Source organism: Oryctolagus cuniculus, assembly GCF_964237555.1.
Source record: "Oryctolagus cuniculus chromosome 17 unlocalized genomic scaffold, mOryCun1.1 SUPER_17_unloc_2, whole genome shotgun sequence".
In the NCBI taxonomy this organism is placed as follows: domain Eukaryota; kingdom Metazoa; phylum Chordata; class Mammalia; order Lagomorpha; family Leporidae; genus Oryctolagus; species Oryctolagus cuniculus.
The window spans coordinates 699,228-722,107 of record NW_027208203.1 but is presented as its reverse complement, the minus strand read 5'-3'; the positions used below and the strand labels follow the sequence as shown (position 1 = coordinate 722,107).

Below are 22,880 nucleotides of genomic sequence, written 5' to 3'. Positions count from 1 at the left end.
GGGTGCAAGGGAGGGGTCATTGTCAGGGATCCCAGGTGCCAGGGAGGGACCATGCGTTGAGGGTCCTGAGTGTCAGGGAGGGGGCCTGGCATCAGGGATCCCGAGTGTCAGGGAAGGGGTCAGGATTCCTGGGTACCAGGGAAGAGGCTGGGAGTCGACGTTCCAGGTGCCAGGGAGGGCCCAGGCATCGAAGGTCCTGGGTGCCAGGGAGTGGGCTGGGCGACATGGGTCACAGGTGTCTAGGAGGAGGCCAGACGTCAGGGATCCCGGGGCCAGTAGGGATCTGGGTGATGAGGGTCCGGGGTACCAGGGAAGGGGCTCGGTGTCGGGGGTCCAGTGTGCCGGGGGGTGAGCGTCAGCATTCCCGGGTCACAATAAGGGGGCCAGGTGTCAGGGGTCACAGGTGCCAGGGAGGAGGCCATTCCTCAGGGGTCCTTGGTGTCAAGAGGGGCCAGGCGTTGGGGATCCTGGAGCCCAGGAGGGAGCCAGGTAATAGGGGTCCCAGGTACCAGGAAAGGGGCCTGGCATCAGGGTCCCGGGTGCCAGGGAGGGGCCAGGCATCAGGGGTCCCTGGATGCGAGGGAGGGGCCGGGCATCGGGTGTTCCACGTGTCAGGGAAGGGGTCATTTGTCACAGGTACCAGGGAAGAGGCTGGGAGTCGATGTTCCGGGTGCCAGGGAGAGGGCTGGGCATGGGGTCCTGAGAGACAGGGAGGGGCTGGGCATCATGGTTCACAGGTGCCAGGTAGGGGGTTAGGGGTCCCAGGTGCCAGGGAGGGGTCGAGCATCAGGGGTCCGGGTGCCAGGGATGGGCGGGCTTCAGGGGTCTTGGGTGTCAAGGAGGGGTCCACGCGTCAGGGATCCTGGGGCCCAATAGGGAGCCGGGCGATGGGGGTCCCAGGTACCAGGGAAGGGGCTGGGAGTTGGGGTTCCAGTGTGCCTGGGGGGAGGCCGGGCGTCAGGGTTCCCGGGTGTCAAGGAGGGGGGCAAGTGTCAGGGGTCATGGGTGCCAGGGAGGGGGCCGGACATTGGGGGTAACGGGTGTCAGGGAAGGTTTCAGGTGTCATGGGGCCCAGAGGGAGCTGGGCGATGGGTTCCTGGGTACCAGAATGGGGCCAGGCGTCTGCGGTCCCACTGACAGGGAGGGGCCAGGCATCAGGGTTCACGGATGCCAGGGAGGGTGTCGGGGGTCTCGGGTGCCAGGATGGGTCGGGCTTTAGGTGTCCCGGATGCCAGGGAGGGGCCGGGCATCTAGGGTCTTGAGAGATAGGGAGGGGCCTGGCGTCAGGAGTCACAGGTGCCAGGGAGGGGGTTGGGGGTCCCAGGTGCCAGGGTGGGGTCGGGCTTCAAGGGTCCAGGTGCCAGGGAGGGCTGGGCATCGGGTGTCACAGGTGCCATGGAGGTGGCTGGACGTTGGGGTTCACGGGTTTCAAGGTGAGTTCCAGGCGTCATGGATTCCTGGGCCCAGGACTTAGCCAGGTGATTTCCGTCCAGGGTGCCAGGGAGGAGGCTGGGCATCTGGGTTCCTGGGTGTCAAGGAGGGGGGCAGGTGTCCGGGGTCACGGGTGCCAGGGAGGGTTTGGGCTTCAGGGGTCCTGGGTGCCAGGGAAAGGGCTGGGCGTCACGGTTCCTGGATACAAGGGTGGAGGCCGGGTGTCATGGGTCCTGAATGAATGGGAGGGGCTGGACATTGGGTGTCCCGGGTGCAAGGGAGGGGCTGGGTGTCAGGGTCCCGGGAGCCAGGGAAGAGGCCGGGCATCGGCGTCTTGGGAGCCAGGGAGATCTTGGACATCGGGGGAAGAAGCCGGGTGTCTGGGGTCATGGGTGCTAGGGAAGGGGTTGGAGGTCCCAGGTAACAGGGAGGGGGCCGGGTGTCTGTGGTCCCGAATGACAGGGAGGGGCTGGGCGTCCGGGGACACAGCTGCCAGGGAGGGGGTCGGGGTCTTGGGTGCCAGGGAGGGGTCAGGCATTGAGGGTCCTGGGTGCTAGGGAGGGGACAGGCATCAAGGGTCCTGGGTGCTAGGGAGGAGATGGGTGTCGAGAGTCCTGGGTGCCAGGGAAGGGGCTGGGCATCAGGGGTCCCAGGTGCAAGGGAGGAGACTGAGCATCAGAGGTCCTGAGTGACAGGGAGGGGGCCAGGCGATGTGGGTACCAGGTGCCCAGGAGAGGCCTGGGCTCTGGAGTCCTGAGAGACAGTGAGGGGCTGGACGATGGGGGTCCTGGGTACTAGGGAAGTGGCTGGGCATTAGGGAAAGGGCCAGGCATTGGGGATCAGGGGTGCCAGGGAGGGGTTTGGGGGGTCCCGGGTGCAAGGTAGCGGTCAGGTGTCAGGGGTCCCGGGTGCCTTGGAGGAGGCCGGATGTCGGGGGTCAGGGGTTTCAAGGAGGGGTCCAGGCATCAGGGATCTCTGGGCCCATGAGGGAGCTGGGCAATTTGAGTCCTGGGTACCAGGGAAGGGGGTGGGCATCGGGGGTTCAGGGTGCCAGGGAGGAGGCTGGGCATCTGGGGTCCCATGTGACAGGGAGGGGACGGGAGTCGGGGGTCACAGGTGCCAGGGAGGGGGTTGGGGGTCCCAGGTGCCAGGGTGGGGTCAGGCGTCAAGTTTCCTGGGTTCCAGGGAGGGGCCGGGCGCAAGGGGTCCAGGGTGACAGGGAGGGGATGGGCATCGAGGGTCCTGTGTGCCAGGGAAGGGGCTTGACATCAGGGGTCCCAGCTGCAAGGGAGGAGACCGGCCCTCAGGGGTTCCAAGTGACAGTGAGGGTGCCGGGTGATGGGGGTTCCGGGTGCCCAGGAGGGGCCTGGGCTTCTGGGCTCCTGAGAGACAGTGAGGGGCCAGGCAATGGGGGTCCCAGGTACCAGGGAAGGGGCTGAACGTCAGGGAAGAGGCCAGGCATTGGGAATCAGGGGTGCCAGGGAGGGGGCCAGACGTCAGGGGTCTCGAATGGCAGAGAGGGCTTGGCGACAGGGTCACGAGTGCCAGGGAGGGTGTCCAGGGTCCCTGGTGCCTGGGAAGAGGCTGGGTGTCAACGTCCATGGTGCCAGGGATGGGACTGGACGTTGGGATGCCAGGGAGGAGGCCGTTCGTCAGAGGTCCTTGGTGTCAAGAGGGGCCAGGCATTGGGGATCCTGGAGCCCAGGAGGGAGCCAGGAGATGAGGGACCCGGGTGCCAGGGAGGGGCCGGGCATCATGGTTCACGGGTGCCAGGGAGTGGGTTGGGGGTATCGGGTGCCAGGAAGGGGTCGGGCATCAGGGGTCCGGGTGCCAGGGACGGCGGGGCTTTGGGGGTCACAGGTTTCAAGGAGGGGTCCACATGTCAGGGATCCTGGGCCCAATAGGGAGTCAGGCGATGGGGGTCCCGGGTACCAGGGAAGGGGCTGGGCATTGGGGTTCCAGTGTGCCTGGGGGGAGGCCGGGCATCAGGGTTCCCGGGTGTCAAGGAGGGGGGCAGGTGTCAGGGGTCATGGGTGCCAGGGAGGGGGCTGGGTGTCAATGTTAGGTTGCCAGGGATAGGGCTGGATGTCGGGGTCCCGGGTGCAGGGAAGGGGCCGGGTGTCGGGGGTCATGGGTTCCAGGGAGGGGGTCGGGGGTCTCGGGTGCCAGGGAGGTGCTGGGCGTTGGGGTACCAGGTGCAGAAAGGGGGCTGGTCATTGGGGGTCCTGGGTACCAGGGAAGGGTCTGGGCGGTGGGAATCCTGGGTGCCAAGAAAGCAACTGGGCCTCAGGGGTCCTGGGTGCCATGGAAGGGGCCAGGTGGCAGGGTCCCTGGGTGCCAGAAAGGGGGCCAGACATTGGGAGTCACGGGTGCCAGGGAGGGGGCTGAGCATCTGCGGTCCCAAGTGACAAGGAGGGGCAAGGCATTGGGGGTCCAAGGTGCCAGGGAGGGTTGGGTGTCAGGAGTCCTGGGTGCCAGGGAAGGGGCCGGCCTCAGTGGTTATGGGTGTCAAGGAGGGGGCCAGGCATCAGGGATCCTGGGGCCCAGTTGGGAGCCAGGCGATGGGGGTCCTGGGTACCAGGGAAGGGGCTGGGCATTGGGGGTCCAGGGTGCCGGGGGAGGCTGAGTGTCAGGGTTCCTGGGTGAGAAGGAGGGGGCCAGGCGCCAGGGTTCATGGGTGCCATGGAGGCGGCCAGATGTCAGGGGGTCATGGGTGTTAGGGAGGAGGCCAGGCGTCAGGGGCCCTGGGTGAAAGGAGAGGCCAGGCATTGTGGATTCTGGGGCCCACTATGGAGCCGGGTGATGGGGGTCCATGGTGCCAAGGAAGGGACCGGGCATCAGGGGTCCCGGGTACCAGGGAGGGTTGGGTGTCAGGGGTCCCTGGTGCCAGGGAAGGGGTCAGAGGTTCCGGGTGCCAGGAAGGGGCCGGGCATTGAGGGTTCTGTGTGCCAGGGAGGGGGCCAGGCGTTGGGGGTCCTGGGTACCAGGGATGGAGTTGGAGGTTCCAGGTGCCATGGAAGGGGCTGAGTGTCTGGGGTCCCAGGTGACAGGGAGGGGCCGGGAGTCAGGGGTCACAGGTACTAGGGAAGGGGTTGGGGGTCTCGGGTGCCCGGGAGTATTTGGGCATCAGGGGTCCCGGGTGCCAGGGAGGGGCAGGGCATCAGGGAAGGGATTGGGCTCTGGGGATCCGAGGTGCCAGGGAGGGCCTGGACATCGGGGTCACGGGTACCAGGGAATGGGTCGGGGTTCTCGGGTGCCAGGGAGGGACCGGGCGTCGACAGTCCCAGGTGCCAGGGAAAGGCTGGGTGTCATGGGTCCCGGGTGTGCTGGTATGGCTGGTTGTCAATGGTCCCGGGTGCCAGGAGGTTGTTGGCTGTCCAGGGTGCCAGGGAGGTGTCGGGCATTGAGGTTTGGGTGCCAGAGAGGGGCCGGGCATCAGGGGTCCCAGTGACAGGGAAATGGTCAGGCATCTTCATTGCCAGGGAGGGGGCTGGGCGTCTGGGGTCCTGAGGGACAGGGAGGGGCCTGGCGTCATGGCCACGGGTGCCAGGGAGGGGGTTGGGGGTCCTGGGTGCCAGGGAGGGGTTGGGCGTCAGGGGTCTGGGTGCCAGGGACAGCCGGGCTTCAGGGATCACGGGTTTCAAGGAGGGGTCCACGTGTTAGGGATCCTGGGGCCCAATAGGGAGCCGGGTGATTTGGGTCCTGGGTACCAGGGAAGGGGCTGGGCATCTGGGGTCCAGGGTACCAGAAGTGGCTGGCTGTCGGGGGTCACGGGTGTCAGGGAGGGGCTGGGCATCTAGGGTCCCAAGTGACAGGGAGGGGCCAGGCATTGAGGGTTCTGGGTGCCAGGGAAAGGGCCGGGCGTCAAGGTCCTGGGTGCAAGGATGGAGGCCGATCGTCATGGATCCCAAGTGAAAGGGAGGGGTGGGACATCGGGTGTCCCGGGTGCAAGGGAGGTGCTGGGCTTCAGGGTCCCTGGTGCCAGGGAGGGTCGGGCGTCGAGGGTCCCGTTTGCCAGGGAAGAGCCCAGGCGTCGGGGCAGTGGGAGCCAGGGAGATCTTGGACGTCGGGAAGAGGCGGGGTGTCTGGGGTCATGGGTGCCAGGGAGGGGGTAGGAGGTCCCAGATAACAGGGAGGGGGACGGGTTCTGGGATCCCAAGTGACAGGGAGGGGTCGGGTGTTGGGAGTCATGGGTGCCAGGGAAGGGGTCGGGGGTCTCTTGTGCCAGGGAGGGGCTGGGCATCAGGGGTCATGGGTGCTAGGAAAGGGGCTGGGCGTCGGGGAAGGGGCCGGGCTCTGGGGATCCGGGGTGCCAGGGAGGGGGCCGGATGTCGGGGGTCATGGGTACCAGGGAACGGGTCGGGGTTCCTGGGTGCCAGGGAGGGACCAGGCGTCAACGGTCCCGGGTACCAGGGAAGAGGCTGGGTGTCGTGGGTCCCAGGTGTCCTGGTATGGCTGGGCGTCGGGGGTCCCGGGTGCCAGGGAAGGGGTCCGGGGTCCCAGGCAGCTTCCACTGGTTCCGCTTCCCCCTGTCCGGACCCCCGGGCCCACACACTCACCATGTCGCGGTCGTCAGCTCCCAGGTACCCGGTGACTCCCAGCTTGTGAAGGTGGAGAGCGCAGACCCCGACTTGGCTCTTTAGCTTCTCAGCAGCGCGGCCATCTCCTAGGAACTCGCTCTGCCTAGGAACTCTAACACCACTGTGACATCAAGATCCCGCGTGATGACATCACCGTGGCTGATTGGACGGGGGCGCCCACAGCGTCACAAAAGACTCAGCCAATCAGCATCCTCCAAGGCGTGGCTCCCTAACTGGTCTGTGCTTGGTGTGAATCAGGAGAGGTGGGAAGCGGCCCCCTGCCCTCCTCCTGGGCTCCTCTCCGCGTGGTGCACCTGCCACCCGCTGGGGTCGCCCCGGGGTCTCCCCGTGCTTCTCACAGGCGGATCCTGGCTGCAGCTGGCGGTCACCTGCTTCAGGTGAGTTAAAATTCTGCTTCTTGGCTTAGGGGCTTTTGCTTTGTATTTCTGCTCATTTTTCTGTTGGGCCGTTTGTATCATGTTTTAATATTGATTTGAAGAATGCTTAAAGGCATCACATAATTGAAGCCTTTTTTTTCCCTCCTGTCAATATATGTTTTCTACTCTGCCTACTGACCTTTAATATCTTCTATTTGTTTCTTGCCGGTGCTTGGTAATCTAGTGGATTTTAAAGATATTGATCTTTCCTGAAAGCTCGTTCAATTCATGTATCAGTTTTTGTTTTTAGATTTTATGGATTCTCTCTAAATAAAGATCTCCAATATACTGAGATTTTATTGCTTAGAAATTGATCTTTACACCTTATTTTTTCCTTTTGTTCTTTTCCCCCTCCCCCGACTACTCCTCCAGTAAGAAGCTGGAGACAAAAAAAAAAAAAAAAATGTACCACAGCCTGGAATTAAGGATTCTTAGGTTCACTAACTCTATGCTAATGCAGACAAGTGCATATGTGAATTTCATATGCCTGACTTTTCAGTATAAATATATTAATTCTATTTGGAATAAATGCATATGGAATGAAAAAAGATGAAGTTGGAGACAGTGGAGTCAGCTGGTCTAGGTTTCTAAAGGGAGAAATCTGTCAATGATCCCGTATTAATTATGTTGTTTGTTGTAGGATCCTTTTAAACAACCTTGATCACAGTAGGGAAGCCACAGTTTATTTTTACTAAAAAGCCAGTAAGTTTTTTTTGATTACATGCTGATTTTTTTTATTTATTTTTTATTTTTTGACATACAGAGTGGACAGTGAGAGAGAGAGACAGAGAGAGAGGTCTTCCTTTGCCATTGGTTCACCCTCCAGTGAATTTTTTAAATGCTTTTCAACATTCAATCTAAATGGTCATGTGATTTTCTTGAATTTTTCAACTACCTGGACAATCTACATGGCTTGTTCAAAATGTTACCACCTCTTGCATTTTTCTTCTATCTCACTTGTTATTCATTTTATTTTCATATGTATTTCATTTATTATAAAACTACTAAGGAGATATGCATGTGTTTTTAAAAGACAGGCTTACACTTAATTCATATTTCAAGTTCTGATCAATTTGCATTATAATCAATGTAATGCTGGCTTTCTAAAATATGTGAAAATATTCTGTGCTTATTTCTACCTTGGCATGTCTGGGAAATATAAGTGTGCCTGTTTTTTTTTCTTAAATGTTTGGAATATTTTGTATTTCTAAAACTTAAATTTTGTTTCTGTAACTTTTTATTGGTTGGTAGTCTTTAAATTGTGATTCAACTTGCTTAGTTTAATTTAGAGTTTTCCTATTTTATATTTGTTATATTGGATTTGGGAAATTTATATTTGTGCTGTGGGATGAAGGTTTTCTTTTTGCTTTCTGCTTCTCCATTTTGTGCTGTCCTTTGTCTTTCCTTTTTAGATTGCTTCTCCTTGTTTTTGGGTTGCTTTGACCTCCACCCTTAATCTTCACCATTCCCAAATCCCCTTATGGCTTGTCCCTGGATCCGTGGGTGTCAGGCACTCCCAGGCACTCTGGAGTTTCATTTTTTCTTTGCCATTACCACTTGCACTGCTTTTTTGTTTCCTCTTGGAATCCTAGAGGCATTTTCTTGGGAACCGGCACCATCTCCACCTTCCCCAGCCTTCGGCTTCTGCTTCTGCTTGCTCCCGGGGGCCTTCGTTGCCAACAGGACCCAGGAAGCTCCTGCTTTGCAGCTCCTGTGGTCATTCTTGCTGATCTTGGTGATGTCCATGGTCATTTCTTTCCTGCTTCAGCAACTCCATCAGGACCTTGCCCACCAAGGCCTGCATCTGGTTTTACTCATGGACTACGTTTTCACAGGAGGTGGTGGGAACTATTGATTAGAAGGATTGTGCTTCAGAGGCCCATGACCCACTTCTTGGGCTTCTGAGCTGCGGTGCTTCATGCGGCCTCTTTTCTACTTGCATTGGGAAACATGATCACTGTTGCTTGTTGGGACTGTGTCTGCTGCTTGACATGTAGGGAATCTGGTGTCTAGAGTAGAGGGAACTGGAAGGTTGATGTCTGGCCTGGGAGAAGCCTTTGACACCTGAGAACAGGTCAGGATAAGCCTAGGGTTACTCTCTGTAATCAACTCCCTCCCAGTAGGGTTTGAACCCAAGCTGGGGGCTGAGTTGGCCATCTGGGGTTCTTTCCTCCCTGAAGAACTGTTTCTGCTCTTCTCACTATTGTCTGAGCTCCAGGTCTTTGGTTTTGGGGTTCCCTGAGGAAGGGACTCTGGTCCACTGGCCCTTGGTTTTACCAAGCTTTTTGGTCACTGTGTCCTGGACAGGGGCACTCTGGAGTTTCATCACAGGGAATTTTCCCACAGCACCATCACCCCCCTTGAAGACTGGCAGTAGGTGGCTGGGACTCACTTCATTTCTGGACAAGGATATTCAGAGTAGCTTGGTCAGAAGGAAGGAAAATGGTCTCCTGTTTGCCTGTTTGTCACCTGCGTGGCTGTTGCCACCTCTTTCTTGCCTCTGATACTCAGCTAGACTCCTTATTGGTGCTGGCCCCAGGGACTGTCTTGGTGGGCAGTGGACACTGCACTGTTTTTGATGGCAGGAGCCAAGGTCTGCACTGTCAGGATTGTGCCTCCATTCATACGCTTTGGGAAGCTCCTGGCCATGTTCTCTGAGGCCCAGAAGTTCCTCAGGAAGCTCCAGCTTAGGCTTGCACAGGGGGTAGCATCTGGACCAGTTGGATTATGATAAGGGCCAGCAAAATCAGAGGGGTTTAATCACCTGGCTCAAAGACAACTCACTGCTCTCTGAGCTGCTTTGCCTCTTCTGTCAGGGTTCTGGGATCAGGGTCGTTCTTCTGGAAGTGTGGAAGTTGCTGTCCTTGTCACAGAAGACATGATCCAGCTTCACGGCTGCAGGTGTTTCCCCTTCAATGTCTGCCTCCTCTTCACTCCTCCTTTGAGCTCTTCCAAATCAGAATTCAGGTTGTAGGAACCTGGCCACACAGTTACAGAGTTCAATAAATAGGCCCCTTCAGAGCCCATGTGGAGTAGCAGCATGGAACCTGGACTCAACCATCTGGGTTTTCATTCTGCCTCTGTCATTTACTTGTTCCTTAGGTTACTTAATGAATCTCAGTTTTCTCATGTGTAAAATGGAGGCATTAAAAGCTGCAATTCCTAGGATAAATGTGAGAAATAAAGCAGCTAATCTTTCTAAAGTGCTTAAAATAAAGCATACAGGAAAATCTCAATAAGTTTTAGGATCACATTTACTTTACTTGCTGTGGAATGTATTAGTGACCATATATATTGAAATACCACCATTGGTGTTGGGATGGAGTGAGGGATGACGTAAGGTATGAAAGGGAGAAATGGCTTCTGATCTTATATGACTTGCAGTTATTTGGGGGAAGTTAGGGATGAAAAAATAACCAACATTGCCAGTAGGTAAGTGACATTTGAAGGAGTGATAGTTTTAACATTTTTTAAGAAACTCAGTACTTTGGGTTTTTAAAATAATTTTTAAACTTATAAAAGTTGAGTAAATTTCATGTATTTCACATATGCAGATTTAGGTGCATTGTGATACTTCCTACTCTACCCTCCCTTATCATTCCTTTCTTACTCTTTCTTTTAATTTTTGCAGTGACTTACTTTCAGTTTATTTTATAATCATAAGCTTAACCCCCCACTAACACAAGTAGTAACAAGTCACATGTAACAAGCACTAAGAAGGAGAAACAAACAAAACACTGTTCTTCAAAGGTAGAGACAAGAGCTATAAACAATAATCAAACCACAAAATGTCCATTTCACTCATATACATTACCTTTTTGTACTCTGTTAGTTACCACAGATCATGGAAAACATTTTTTTTCTCATTGGGACTGGTTTATTTCACTAGGTATAATGGATTCCAGTTGCATCCATTTTGTTGCAACCAACAAAATTTCATTGTTTTTTATGGCTAAGTAGCATTCCATAGTTTATATGTACCACATTTTCTTTATCTAAACATTGGTTGATGGGCATCTGGGTTGATTCTGTAGCTTAGCTACTGCAAATTGAGCTGTATTAAACATAGGGGTACAGATAAACTCTCTCATATGCTGCTTTCATTTTTTGGGTAAATTCCCAGAAGTGTGATGGCTGGGTCATATGGTAGATTTGTTTTCAGATTTCTGAGGTATCTTCATACTGTCTTCCACAATGGCGGTACCAGTTTACATTCCCAGCTTTTCCCTGACATCCTCACTCACATTTATGGTTTATTGATTTTAATATAGTAGCTGTTCTAATTGTGATGAGGGAAAACTTCATTGTGGTTTTTGTTCTCATTTCCTTGATGGCTATTATCCTGGGTATTTTTCAGGTGTCTGTTGGCCATTTGAATTTCATCCTTTGAAAAATGCCTGATCGAGTCCTTTACCCATTTCTTAACTGGATTGTTCATTTTCTTTTGAGGAGTTTCTTGAGCTCTTATAGGTTATGGATATTAATCTCTTATCAGTTGCATAGTTTGCAATATTTTCTCCTGTTCTATCGGTTGCTTCTTCACTTTGCTGTTTCCTTTGCAGTACAGAAGATTCTTAGCCTGATGTAGTCCTATTTGTTTATTTTTGCTTTTATTGCCTGTGCTTCTGGGTCTTCTCAAAGAAGTCTTTGCCTATGCCAAAATTTCTGCAATGTTCCCTAGTAATTTGCTGGTATCAGATCATAGATTTAGATCCCTGATCCATTTGAGTTGATTTTTTATAACGTATAAGATAGAGGTCTTGTTTCATACTTCTTCATGTGGAGATTCAATCATCTTGCAACACTTTGTTGAAGAGACTGGCCTGGGGGCTGGCACTGTGGCATAGCTGGAAAAGCCAATGCCTTTGTAGTAGGTGAAGCTAACACCTGCAGTGCCAGCATCCCATATGTGCACCAGTTCGTATCCCAGCTGTTCCACTTCTCATCCAGCTCTCTGCTATGGCCTGGGAGAGCAGTGGAGGATGGCCCAAGCTTTTGGGCCCCTGCACCCTTGTGGGAGTCCCAGAGGAAACTCCTGGCTCCTACCTTCAGATCAGAGCAGCTCTGGCCATTGCAGCCAATTGGGGAGTAAACCAGCAGATGAAAGATCTCTCTCTTTCTCTCTCTCTCTCTCTCTCTCTCTCTCTCTCTCTCTCTCTCCTTCTCTTGTATGTAATGCTGAATTTCAAATAAATAAATCATTTTTAAAAAAGAAAGAGAGAGACTGGCCTTTCTTCAAGGATCAATTTTAGTTCCTTTGTCAAAGATTAGTTGGCTATGGAGGTGTGGATTGATTTATGGGGTTTCTATTCTGTTCCCTTGGTTATATGTCTATTTTTGTGCCTGTACCAGGCTTGTTTTGAACATAAGTGCCTTGCAAGATAACTTGAAGTTTGTTATTGTGATGCCTCTGGCTTTTTTTTCTCATTTACAATTGCTCTAGCTATCTGGGGTCTCTTGTACTTCCACACAAATTTTAACATTGTTTCCTGTAGATCTGAGAAGAATGTCATTGGTACTTTGATTTGGACCACTTTGAGTTTTTTTTTTGCTTATCTGTTTTTAGGATAACTTTGAATATGTAAATTGCTATGGATAGTATGGGCATTTTGATTATGTTAATCCTTCCAATCTACAAGCGTGGAAGGTTCTTCCATTTTTTTGTGTCTTCTTTGATTTCTTGTTTTAATATATTGTAATTTTCATTGTAGAGAACTTTGACATCCTTGGTTAAATTTATTTCAAGGTATTGAAATATTTTGTAGCTATTGTGAATGATACTGATCTTACATGTTCTTTCTCTGCCATGGCATTTTTCTGTGTATACAAAGGGTATTGATATTTGTGTGTTGATTTCATATCTTGCAACTTTACCAAACTCTCTTAAGAGTTTCAGCAGTCTCTTTTTAAAGATTTATTTATTTACTTTAGAGTCAGAGTACACAGACAGAGAAGGAGAGGCAGAGAAAGAGAGAGGGATAGCGAGAGAAAGAGAAAGGTCTTCCATCTGATAGTTCACTCCCCAGATGGCTGCAACAGCTGGAGCTGCACCAATCTGAAGCCAGGAGCCAGGAGTTTCTTCTGGGTCTCCCACATGGGTGTAGGGGCCCAAGGCCTTGGGTCATCTTCTGCTGCTTTCCCAGGCCATAGCAGAGACCTGGATCAGAAGTGGAGCATCTGGGACTAGAACTGGCACCCATATGGGATGCCAGCATGGCAGGCAACGGCTTTACCTGCTATGCCACAGCACCAGCCCTGAGTTTCAGCAGTCTCTTAGTGGCATTTATTTTCAGCTACTTCCCACAGTGTCTCTCACAGTGGAGTTTATTTTCAGCTACTTGAAAAGTTAGATAGAGAAAGAGAAGAGAGAAGGGGAAACAGATCTTTTATTCTCTGGTTCACTTCCTAAATGTCTGCTACAGCCAGGGCTGGTCCTAGCCAAGGCTAGGAGCCAGGATGATGATCTTGGTCTCCCAAATGAGTGAAAGATGCACAAGTATTTGACATCATCTACTGTCTCCCAGGATTCATTAACAAGGAGCAGAATCAGAAATAGAGTAGCCAGGGGGCCAGCACTGTGGCATAGCAGGTAAAGCCACCGCCCGCACTGCTGGAATCCCATATGGGTGCCAGTTTGAGACCTGGCTGCTTTACTTCTGATCCAGTTCTCTGCTGTAGCCCGGGAAAGCAGTGGAAGATGGCCCAAGTGCTTGGGCTACTGCACCTGTGTGGGAAGACCTGGAGGAAGCTTCTGGCTCCTGGCTTCAGACTGGCCAGGCTCATCCATTGCAGCCATCTGGGGAGTGAACCATTGGATGGAAGAACTCTCTCTCTCTCTCTCTCTCTGCCTCTCTGTAGCTCTGCCTTTCAAATAATAAATAAATCTTTAAAAAAAGAGAGAAAAAGAGTAGCCAGGACTTCAGTCAGCACTCCAGTATTGGATACAGGTGTCTCTAGTAGTGTCCAGCTTGCTGTGCCAGAAGGCCTGTGCCAGAATTCTTTTAACTCTATTTTCTCACAATTTTTTGAAGTATCCTCAGATATACTTGTCTGTAATGTATGTATATATGTGATGATAGCAAAAGCATATATATATAAACATGTATATTAAGACACTAAGACAAAGAACAAGTCATTTCAATATACATCTTTCAAATTAAGAGTCAGAGAATAATTTTATCCTCTAATCTAGACAGGTTGGGGTAAATAATAGTAAACCAAATCCTTCTATTCATTGGAAAACATATGCCTCTCTGAAGACTTACATATTTTTAAAAAATTATGAGGAATTAACATTTAATTTTACAATCTAAATCCTTTGATGGTATTCACAGGGACTGAAAAGACAGCCCTTGGATGAATGCTCTAATTGCATAGGGACCTTTTGAGAGGTGCAGTTAATTTTGAAAATGGCAAAGACATGAGCCCCTGGGGTGGGGTGGGGGTATAGGTTGAAGAAGGTTTCTCTGATGAACTGATAGGAGTATAGTTCCTTGCCTCATCCCTCTCCATCTTTATATCTGTGAAACCAACATCAAATTTACTGCTCCCACCACACCCACATAAAATGGCAGCAAATGCTTGGCAAACTCTTATAGAAATTCTATTTCAAAAAAAGGGGAATGGAGAGCATAAAGAAGTGACTAGAAATTCAGACCTCAGCAAATGCTGGGTCTTTATTTTTTAAGACTTATTTGAAAAGCAGAGTTACAAAGGGAAGAACGGGGGTGGGGGAGAGAGATGTCTTCCATCTGCTAGTTCACTCCCAGAATTGCTGAAATGCCCAAGGCCCAGACCGGCCAGAGCCAAGATCCAGGAATTTCTTTCCAGTCTCGCACGTGGGTGCAGGGATCAAAGAACTTGGGCCATCCTCAGCACCTTTCACAGATGCATTGGCAGGGAGCAGGATCAGAAGTGGAGCAGCTGGGACATGAACCAGCACCCATAAGGGATGCCAGCACATCAGGCCATGGCCTAACACACTGAGGCACAGTGCCAGGCCATGTTGGGCCTTTTTGGATGAAGATTCAGTAGGAGAGAAAAGCAATGTAGAATCCAGGAGTATCAAAATATCAAAATCACTAAAACTAGAGTCCTGATTAGATTAATGTGAGGGTCATCTCTCCAAAGGCTGCCTCAAAGAAAAAGATAAAAATTATGTTTAGCTATTGAAAATAAGACAAAATTAAGTGAAGCTTTATGGATGTACTGGACAGAAAGAAAGATTAATATAAATTTGACTAGGAGCTGGCCCTGTGATGTAGCGGGTTAAGCTGCCACCTTCAATGTCAGCATCCCATATTCGCACTGGTTCTAGTCTGGACTGTTCTGCTTCTGATACAGCTCTCTGCTATGGCCTGGGAAAGCAGTAGAAGATGGCCCAAGTGTTTGAGTCCCTGGACCCATGTGGGAAGACCTGGAGGAAGCTTCTGGCTACTGGCTTTGGATTGGTGCAGCTCCAGCCGTTGCAGCCAGTTGGGGAGTGAACCAGTGGATGAAAGACCTCTCTCTCTCTCTGCCTTTCCTTCTCTCTCTGTGTAACTCTGACTTTCAAATAAATAAATAAATCTTTAAAAATAATAAATAAAATATAAATTAGACTACATCAAAAAATGAAAATATTATACCAGTATCAAGTCTAGACAGATATGTACTTTATTTTTCCATAATGTTTTTGTCTCTGTGACACCTCACAATTTAACAGGCACTTGAGACTGAGCAGCTGTGTCACCATGTAACAAGTAACCACCAGTTACAGTCACTCCTCAATTCCATGGTCACATTCCAGGCTGCACAGGTGCATGCCACCCTGCTTCTCCACCTTCCCCCAAGTAATGTGTAGTTCTGAGTACAGGTCTCTGATCTACCTGGCAAGGCAGTTTCACAGGGGCCAAGTGCTCCTCCCCGCCCCTGTGTGGGAGTGAGTGTGAGGTGAAGCAGTGTTGACCTACTTGCCACCCTCAGAATTGGGGCCCTGTATCTCTGCAGGAGCCTGGGCACAGTGGTCATCTCACTTCCCACCAAGGCCCACATGGCCACCCTGTCCCTAACCGGCTGTCACAGCACCACAGTGACCACCATATCTGCATGGCAGAGAGGCAGGAGCTAAGAGTTTGGGGTTCCCTTCTCTGTGAGTATCCTCCGTGCCCATGTCTCTGCCCTGTAATTTTGCTTCTTACTCCCTAAATGGTTTAATAGTGACTGGGGCAGGACAGAGGAGCAGGGAGCCTGTGGCTTGCAGAGACCCAACCTTGGCATGCACTGACATTCTAAATGGTCTGTTCATGTCCTCTGGGACCTTTGCTGATCTTCCATCTGATGGTCCACTCTCCAAATGGCCACGATGGCCAGGACTGGGCCATACTGAAGCCAGGAGCCAAGAACTCTATCCACTCTAATATATTAGGATATTTTAACATGAGAAGATAGGATTGCTTTCTGATCTCCTAGATAAGAATGATAATCAAAATGAAAGTATCTACAATGTCTCACTTTTTTTTTTGACAGGCAGAGTGGATAGTGAGAGAGAGACAGAGAAAGGTCTTCCTTTTGCCATTGGTTCATCCTCCAATGGCTGCCACAGCTGGCGTGCTGCGGCTGGCGCACAGCACTGATCCAAAGGCAGGAGCCAGGTGCTTCTCCTGGTTTCCCATGGGGTGCAGGGCCCAAACACTTGGGGCATCCTCCACTGCACTCCCGGGCCACAGCAGAGAGCTGGCCTGGAAGAGGGGCAACCGGGAAAGAATCCGGCACCCCGACCGGGACTAGAACCCAGTGTGCCGGCGCCGCTAGGTGGAGGATTAGCCTATTGAGCCACAGCGCCGGCCTCATTTTGTTTTAAATATTTGTCAAATTGCATATTTAAATATTTGTCAAATCGGTAGGTTTTTTTTGGGGGGGGGGGACAGGCAGAGTTAGACAGTGAGAGAGAGAGACAGAGAGAAAGATCTTCCTTCCATTGTTTTACCCCTCGAAATGGCCCCTACATCTGGCACCCTGTGCCGATCCAAAGCCAGGAGCCAGGTGCTTCCTCCTGGTCTCCTATGCAAGTGCAGGCCCAAGCACTTGGGCCATCCTCCACTGCACTCCCGGGCCACAGCAGAGAGCTGGACTGGAAGAGGAGCAACCGGGATAGAATCCGGTGCCCCAACTGGGACTAGAAACGGGGTGCTGGTGCCATAGGCAAAGGATTAGCCTAGTGAGCTGTGGCACCAGCCGAATCGGTAGTTTTTTAAACAGATGCAATATCGTTTGTATACACAACTCTAAAAGCATAATGATATATCCTTCTTCTCGCTCTCCCACTCTTCTTCCTTGTATTTTTTCTTTAGTTTTTGAGATAACATTTTAAATACACTTTACAGTAAAAAAAAGTCTTAATACTCACCAAAGAAAAGTTTAACAAATAAAATGCAAAAAGACCCTAGTTTAGTGGGAATATAGTGAATGGCTATAAACAATATTTTAAAATGAAGACATTAAATGAGAAACTAATATGTGTCCTAATTCCTTTACAAAAAGTCTCATGGGAAATCTTTCATCATTTACCAAATAACAGTGCAAAAACATCTATTTATATGATCTCTAAACAAATGGTTTATGTGTAATAAAGTAGAAGTTTTCTCAAGTTTTCTTGACAGTCTCACATAAAAACTGTTTAATAAATGTAAACAACTTCAACCTCCTTGTAAATTTTAGAAATCGTTAGGCAGTCTACACTGTTTCTAGTTAATAATTCCACATACTAAAACTACTGGGGCATTTCCTAGAAAGCTACGCAGAAAGGCCAGGTCCTGGAACTGAGACCCTGTTTCCTGCATGGGAAGAAAGGAGAACTGAGGACCCCATAGACGACAGCTCCTCACTTGCAGTGCATAAAGCCCACACACACAGCACTGCTGCTCCCTAGTGACCACTCTGTCCACACTGCACAATCGGGGAGATGCGGGGCTGCTGCCACTCAGCTCCCCACAGATGGCTCTGGGGCCCAGACTTCTCTGCTAACAGGGAAGGGGCAGGGTGCCTGGGTCCTGGGTGCCAGTCCAGGCCCCACCCTGTAGACCACAGGGAACGCAGGGAAGTGCTGTGCTGACAGCAAGATGGGGCCCAAGGTTCCAGAGATGCCCTCTGGGAGCCAGCGTCCTGCCAGCAGGTACCACCAGCTTCCCCTTCCCCCACTCTGGACACCTGGCCACACACACTCACCATTCCCGGGCATCCAAGATGGGCTGTGTTGTGGTGGACAAGGTCAGAGAACAGCGGATGCCACACAGGGCCTCAAGTCTCCCAGCGGCAGAGACCCCTCCTTGGACCTCTCTCCTCCAGGAATTTGGAACTCTGTGGTGTCACAATCCAGTGTGATTATGTGGCAGTGACGTCACTGTGCCTGATTGGACAGCTCACATAGCTGTCAGCACACAGGACTCAGAAGATGCAACAAATCAGCATCGTTTACAGCAGGGACGGGAACTCCAGGCCACTCCAGATAGGTAGAGAGGTGAGGTCTGGGTTCAGGGGCCAAGGGCCTCCTCCAGGGCTGCACCCTTTCACCAGCAGGATCCTGCCACCTGCTGGGACCCTCCTGCCTCCCCACGGGTCTTCCTGGGAGAATCCCACCTGGAGGCTGCAGTAACCTGCTTAGGTGAGTTAGAGAGTATTGGCTATTTATTGGCTTTGGTCTTTTTCATTTTCTTCATATTGCTGACTCATTTCTCTGTGGGCTTTTTAATACTGAGAATATTTACAGATATTACAAAGTCAATCCTTTTTTCATCTCTCCTAGATATTTGTTTTCTAGTCTGCCTCTTGACCTTTAATATTATTTTCTGTATGTTTCTTGCTGGTACTTAGTAATTAGTGGATTTTATGCATTAATCTTTCCAATAATATTGTTAAATTTATGTATCAGTTGTATTTATTATTAGATTTTATGAATTATCTAGGTGCTTAAGTGTCATCCTATATAATTCTTTGTGTGTATGTGTATATATATATATATATATATATATACAATTTCATTCCTTATAAATTAAACTTCACACATTTTTTGCCATTTTATTTCCCTGATTACCCTTACAATAGAAAGTTGAAAAGAAAGAGTGGTGGCATCTGGGTGTAGGCTTACGTCCTGGGAAAAGCTTTCAATGATTCTGTATTAGTTGTGTTGGTTTTTGTAGGTTTCTTTTAATCTTGATCAGACTGAAGAAGTTACTTTCTGTTTGTTTTCACTGATATAAGGTTTTTTTCATTAGATGCTGAGTTTTATTAAATATTTTCAACATGTAATCTAAACAATCAGTGATTGTCTTTTTGCATTTTTCACCTATTTGGATGGCTTTTTTGGGAACCTTGACAACTCTTGTATTTTTTATTATCTCTTGCTTGTACTTGACCTATTATGTTTTCCTATATAATTTCATTTATCATAATAATACTTTGCCGCCTGGTGAGTCGTGGGCTGGCTGTTGTGGTTCTCCAGGACCAGGAGGCCAGGGCGGGGTCCCAGCCTGGCTCCCCGCGACCCCTTGCGGTCGGGGCAGGGCAGGCTCTCCAGGTGCGCATGGCCTCGCCAGGCAGTGGCCGAGACCGGGACGCGCTTTGTGATGGCCTCGTCTGCCACTTGCCGGCATCGGTTCCAAGGCCAAGAAGTGCATGGTGCTGCCCACGGTGGAGCAGAACCTAGAGGACGTGCGTGGGGCACTGGCCCAAGACACTGTCTTCACTGCGCTGGCCCAGGAAGGTAGGGGGCTCGGGCTGGGGCAGGGCAGGGGGTGGACTTGAGGCCCCAGGAGCGGCATCTGGGCAGGACCTTGGGTCCCATGCTGCATGGGCCTGGGGCCGAGGAAGGCATTGGTGCCATTAATGGAGGGGGAGCATGCCGTGGGACAGGGGCCATGGTGGTCGCAGCGGTCTCCGACCTGGCCTGGGGTGGAGCTGAGAAGTGGGGTGCACGAGGACAGGGTTCCGCATGCAGGATAGGCGTGGACTCTGTGGTCTCCGTGAGGTGCTCAGCTGTACTGAGCCCTGGGCCCAGACAGAGCCAGAGCGCCGCCCCCGCCCTCCCTGGACGTGCCCCGTGGACCGAGGCCTGAGGATTCTATGGGAACCTACTGTTCTTTCTCTTTCTTTCTTTTTTGAAAAAGGCATTAGAGACAGAGGGAGATCCGTCCACTGGTTCACTCCCCAAATGGCTGTAGTGGCTGGAGCTGGGCTGACCAGGAGCCAGGAGCTCCATCCGGGTCTCCCACGTGGGTACAGGGGCCCAAGCACTTGGGGCATCCTCCACTACTCTCCCAGCACATAGCAAAGAGCTGGATCAGAAGTGGAGCAGCCGGGACTTGAACTGGCACCCCTATGGGATGCCAGAGTCCCAGGCAGCAGCTTTACTGCTACACCACAGCGCTGGCTCCGGGAGCCAACTTTTTAGAATTAAGTTATACTGGGGCCCTGCGCCCATGTGGGACCCGGAGGGAGCACCTGGCTCTGACCTGGCCCAGCCCTGGCTGTTTTGGCCATTTGGGGAGTTAACCTCAGATAGAGGATCTCTCTCTCACTCTCTCCCTCTTCCCCCCCCTCCTTCCCTGTTCCCTCCATCTCTCTCTTTCTCTCTCCTCCCGTCAGATGAATTAAACAAGCCCAGCTGTACTACCACATTCTGTGCCGTGCTGTGTGTGACGCGGGGTTGCTCGGCATCGCCATGGGCTGCTGCCGTCTGCCGGAGGTTCTGTGGGACAGGGCACCTGGCGGAACCCGGGCTGAGCTGCGTTTCAGTCACTGGCTGCCTTTTGTCTGTCGCGAGTCACCTGTAGCGAGCAGGTGTCCAGCCAAGGTTCGAGGCCAGGTTCCCGGCCATGGCTAGGGAGGTGCTGGCAGCTGTAGGGCCACAGGAGTGGACCCGCTCCCTCCTTTCAGTAAAACGTGTTTGCTGACCAGGTGGGGCCAGGCTGCCTGTCTTCCTGCTGCTGCTCCAGCCCTGGACCACATGGGAGGTCATGGACCACATTGTGTGTGTGGATCGTGGACATGTGTGGGGTTGTGGACCGTGTGTGTGAGGTCCTGGACCAGGTGTGTATGGGGGGGTCATGGACCACATGGGGGGATCATGAACCATGTGTGTGTTGGCGGGTCATGGACCACGTGTGTCAGCACACTGCCATCCCATCACTGCCTCTGAGGGTCATGGCCACGCTCCCCCACAACCCCCCACGCAATCTCGCTCGGGGTGCATCTGCCTAGGAAGTGCCACAGCCCATTTGGCAAAAAAACCAAATTGCATTCTGCCGTCTCTGGCTGACCTGGGCCCCTTCTTCCCTGGCCTGGGCACCAGCTGGGCTGTGTGGGTTCCCAGGACCTGCTCCCCCCACAATGGGCCCTGTCCATCTCTTGGGGCCACCCTTGGCCCTGGCCCTCCTCAGGGACAGGGCCCTGAGAGGGGCTGGGTCTGTGGCATGGAGGGCGAAGCCGCCGCCTGTGATCTGGGTTGCTCGGCATCTGATCCGGTTCCCTGCTGGCAGCAGCCGGTGGCCCTGATGTGGGCCCTGCTATTTCCATCATTACTGAGGAGAGCATTTCTAGAACAATGTGAGAGATGGGCACAGCAGGAATGTGGGAACCCAGAGCTCCGTGTGGGTGGCAGGGACCCCGCTATTGAGATTGGTGTGCTTCGGCTGGCGTGTGAGGCCAGGTCATGTATGGGCCCCCAAGAGTGACTGTGGGGCGCCCAGGCCTCTGGGGTGGGCTTGTGCTGTGCAGGGGTCTACAGGCACCCGCGTGCCCAGGCTGGGCTCCCTCTTGCTGGGTGGCTCTGGTCTCGGGGGTTCCCTCATGACTGACACTTCCTCATGCTGTCCCAGACCTCCCAGGAGACCCCAGGAAGAGTGAGGACCCCGAGGCTCAGCAGGAGCGGCTGTACCAGCATTGTTGGGCCTAGATGGCCGCCAAAGCACAGTTGCAGCGGGCAGGCAAGGGGCTGAGGCAGCAATGCCAGGTCCTGTGGTGAGCCGGTGCTGAGCTGGAGCTGGACATTTGCCACGTGACGTGCATGGTGCTGCCTGGCACCTCCTCCAGCTGACCTGGGCCCTTCCCCCCCTGGGCCCAGGCTGGACCCTGTATGGGCACCCGAGACCACCTCCCCTCATTGGACCCTGTGTGGGCACCCAAGACCACTCCCCCAAGCGGACCCTGTGTGGGCGCCCGGGACCACCTTCCCCCAGCGGACTCTGCCCATCTCACGGGGCCACTCTGTGCTCCCTTGCCTGGCGCTGGACTGGTGCACCACTCCTTGGCTGAGAGGGGGAGCCAGCTGTCCCGGTGTGGCCCCACGGGCTTCATGCTGCCACTCCTGGGCAGGAGCAGCCCCTTCATCACTGCGAGAGAGGCTGATGCAGCGGACAGCAGAGCAGCCACGGGCCAGGCCCTGAACGCCCTCCCTGGGACAGAGGCCAAGCCGGCCCCTGGCTCTCTGTGTCCCGAGGGGCAGGGCTGAGCCCCAGGGCCACAGGAGTTTCTCTTCTGCTGCCTGAGCCTCAGAGACCCCAGCCACAGCTGCTCAGCCGCGGCAGAGACCCCCCCCCAGCCCACCGGGCACTGTCGGGCCAAGGACGGAGCCGGGCAGAGACGTCCCAGTGGGACAGTCTTCCTGGGCCAGCGGGGACCCCTGGCCTCCCTGCTCATGGCCAGCGTGGGAAGCCCGCCCCGCCCCGCTCATGCAGCAGAGGCGACTGGACAGCTCCGTTTATTAAAGTTGTGCAACACGGGTGCGGGGGGCGTGGTCCTTCCGCAAGCCAGCGGCTTTACATGGGGTGCTGGCAGGCGGTGCGCTAAGTACACGAGGGACAGATGGTGCAGGGCATGAGGAACAGGTGGGTGGGCGGAGGGAAGGCTGCTAAGTGGCCGCCCATCCTGAGTGGCCCTGGGAATGGCCGGCGGGGTCCCCAGGACAGGGCCTGCAGCCCCGCCTCAGCTCCATTGCCCAAAGGTCACTCTGTGATCTCCCCACGCTGGGCGGGGTGAGCTGTGCCTGCGTCTCCCCCTCACTGATCCGGGAGCAGCCCCTAGCCCCAGGCCTGAGGACACCTGGCAGTCCCTGTGTGCGGAGGCCTCGGGCGCTGCCTCACCCCCGCTGCTGGTCATCTTCTGGCCGGCTGCCCCATGCTCCCCAGGACCCCTGCTTGGCACCCGTGGCCTAGAAGGAAGTGCGTGGCACCTGGGGTGCGCCCCGGAGCTTGGGGGCCACCCCTACTCCTCCTGGCCTGTGTCCTGTGGGGCACGGGTGGGGCCTGAAGGGGGCGCCCGCTCGGGCTGCTGCCTGCGGCTGTCTGGCCAAGGCCCAAGGGTGTGGAGCACAGGATACAGCAGGTGGAGCCCCCTCCTGGGGGATGGGGTGTGGGGGTAGCCCTGCTGGGCGGTCACCTGCAGGTTCCCTTCCTCCAGC

General features: G+C 53.2%; 1 pseudogene; it reads left to right on the top strand.

The window, feature by feature from the left end:
- The first annotated feature begins 6,244 nt into the window (after positions 1 to 6,244).
- Positions 6,245 to 22,880, top strand: part of LOC138847874 (GDNF family receptor alpha-2 pseudogene) — a 45,404-nt pseudogene continuing 28,768 nt past the window's right edge.